Source organism: Pterocles gutturalis, unplaced genomic scaffold (genome assembly GCF_000699245.1).
Source record: "Pterocles gutturalis isolate BGI_N339 unplaced genomic scaffold, ASM69924v1 scaffold9158, whole genome shotgun sequence".
Classification (NCBI taxonomy): Eukaryota; Metazoa; Chordata; class Aves; order Pterocliformes; family Pteroclidae; genus Pterocles; species Pterocles gutturalis.
The window spans coordinates 65,966-69,198 of NW_010118035.1; positions in this window are offsets into that span (position 1 = coordinate 65,966).

Genomic DNA, 3,233 nt, shown 5'->3' on the forward strand with positions numbered 1-3,233 from the left:
GAAAGAGCATCAATTATTTTCTCAAATAAATTTCAGTCTGCAAGATGGAGCCAGTCTTATCCATCTTTTCCTTTCGAGCTTGCTCTGAAGTGAGAAGTTCCTCACTTTATCTCAGTGATTCCCCCATGGGTGGTACCTTGGGGCTGTCTCCCAGCTGCTTTTGCAGGACGCTTCCAAGAAAAGCCCTGCACCACTGTGACACCTGACACTGGCTGTGTAGCATCCCTTTAATGGGGAGTAAAAAAACGTGGCAACGTGGCCATCCTGACCATAGAAGCATCCACATTCAGTCCTAAGGCATAGGTCAGTCCTGCCCTTTCCCACCAGCATGCCTCCACATGGGCTCACATTGCTGTTTTCACAGCACCCACTTTCCCTCCTATCTGCTTAAAAATGCAGCCTCCTCCAGAGGAGATATTAAACTATTTCCCTGTTTGAACAAAACTCAAGCAGTAGCTGAATTGTTCATTCACTACAGTAGCTGTTAAAGAGGAACAGAAGTTCTGAATTTGCTGAAATGTTTTTGGTCTTCAAATTCAGTTCCACAATTTTCTTCCCTTTAAACTGAGGAAAATCCTTATGATTCTGCAGCTAATTCTTTACTGAGAACTGAGAAAAGCTGTTGGGATTGGTCAAACCTCTCCGAACAATATCGAGATCTAAAAAAGCAATAGCAACATATGTGGTAAAATTTGCTGAAATACTATGATTACTGATGCAACAGCATAATAATACAAAAAAAAGGTTGTAATCACTTCTATTACACTAACAGACCAGCTGAAAATGTAAGGAAGTTTTCATACACCTGGTTACTTCATCAACAGCTGAATGGATAGGCAAAGGTAAGTGGCATACCAACAGAAGAAATAAATGGATCAGCTTGAAATAAAAAAGAAATGGATTGTTAAAAAAACCTACATGCACTGGGCATTTGTAGGTTTAAAAAAAATCTATGAAAAGGCAAAATTTGCACTATCATCCTTGCAAGCAGAGACTTAAATAAATTTGCTTTAGCCCAGCAGCTTAAACAGAACTCAGAAAAGTCTGGTGTTTTGCTGACCCAGTGGGAAACTTTTGAAAATGCCAAACAATTTAAGCATGTGAAAGTAGTCTTTGCCTCCTTGACACATTAAAAAAATGAAACAGCTGCACACAACTGGCATGTGCTAAAATGGGGTTTGAATAATTTTTTGAACATCTGAGAATCGTTTCTCTACAGCTAAGATACTGGAGAGAGTGAATCAGTGAATAATGATCAGTGAATAATGGCAAGCATAGAAAAAATTCAATATTAATATGAAATATCAGACCAGCAAAACTGCATTCAAAACAAAAGAATTAAAAAAAAAAAATCCAGGAGGACACAGTATGCTGTAAGCGTCTCTCACAGAAACTTTTGCAACTGCTTCTGAGCTTCTACATTTCCATGGCAGTCTAACAAAAAGGAGCAAAATTAAAATGAAGCAAACAAGCAGCAACAAAAAAGCCCAAACATTTGCTCTAATAATAGAGTGAAAAACATTGGTGGACAATTTCAACAATAAAGAGATACATCACTTTAAAAAAGAGAAGAAAAAATAAAACTCCTTTCCTTCCAAGCTATCTTTTAAATTAAGATGATAAAGCAGTTCAGATGTTATAACCGGTAAAACATCTGTAGCCTAGATTGCTTCTCAGTGAAGACAGCTTTGTCAGTCTTCTCGGTTTAAGATATGACCCTTATACATTTTGGCTAAAAAATGCTGTTACACAGGTGTATATACACTGACGCAAGTCTCCAGATTTACACTGGTGTGACAGAAGAATTTGGCAGAGTTTTGCAATTTTAAACAACAAGAAAAAGTCAGATCAATTTTTTGCAACTGGTTACATGTTTGGTGCTGATGCCACTGCTCCACAGCTTGTTAAATAAACCAAGAATTTTGCATACAGTGTCCAACTAGAGACTGTAACTGAACCTAAGACTACTACAATTAAAATTCTCAGGTTTATTAAAAAAAAAAAAAAGTGGTTAATTTATTGTTTGGTACTCCTTTCATTTCTATACTAATTTTTGAAAGAAACCATAACACAGTCTAGTTTTATAACCTGTTATTCTTATCATCATTGTTTTACCCATATACACAGTGTCCCATTAGTACAGCATTTTCATACACTAAATGGAACCACCTTTTTTTTTAATCAGAAATTTTTTGTAAAGCTGCAAAACATTGTCCAGACAACTGAAAAGCAGGCATTGTATCTTGGAATATTTTTTTAGCATCACTGTCCATTTATTATTTTTTTTTGTTTGGTCATGTCCCTTTGTAGTTCTTCCAAGCTTGCTTGCTGTACCTGAAATAATAAAAATGTGCCAATATGAGTGATTTCAGGTTTGACTCAGATCCTAGACCTACTTGCCATGCTAACCTCTATGACTCCTTAGAAGACTGCCAGATAGATGTGCAATGCAGGAACAAACATGCAGTTTTAAAGTGGTTTACAGGTAATTTTCAGCTGTTTGTCTGACTTCAAATTACTTAGGTGACTCAAAATGAAACAGAAGAAATAAAAGGGACAGCTTATTTGAAGTGGGTTGTGCTCATATCAAGTTTCCTTTGCTTAAATGAAGTGACGCAAACATCAGACCAACAGGCTCACTGCTAAACTTACACCATAATGAAGGGGCACTCGGGCCCAGGACAACCTATTATCAGCTTTTGATACATTCACAAAAAATTTTAGCAGTATTTGATGTTTCCCTTACATCAGAAGGTATTTTGGAAAGTGAGAGGGGAGGTGGGAATCTGAGTAAACATATCTGAGAAAAAAAACTAGAGTTCAGGTTTGAAGGGTCATTCCCTTCAGCAAAAGTGCAGTGAATTGCTCTTCCTGTATCTAACAGCAGGGGCGTGGGAAGCTTTCAGATGTCACAGGGTTGTAGATAACATTTGAACATATGATTAGCTTCCATGAGCTGTCTTTAGAAACCTTACATTTTTCCCCCCCGCACCTTAGCCAGAGATCCTTCCCTTGAGGTTTCAGGACACTTAAAATGTTGCTTTGACAAAAATCAAGGATGTGGAGAAGTTTTTCCTGTGTGATGTCACTTTGCTGCCCTTTATAAGCCTCTGCAGAAAAGAAGGGAATCTATCTGAGGATTCGCAGTCCAGACACAGGCGACCAAGGGAAACCAAGAAGCACAGAGGCATATCAAGTTGCAGATACCAACCAACTGCTAGGAACATAGAGCC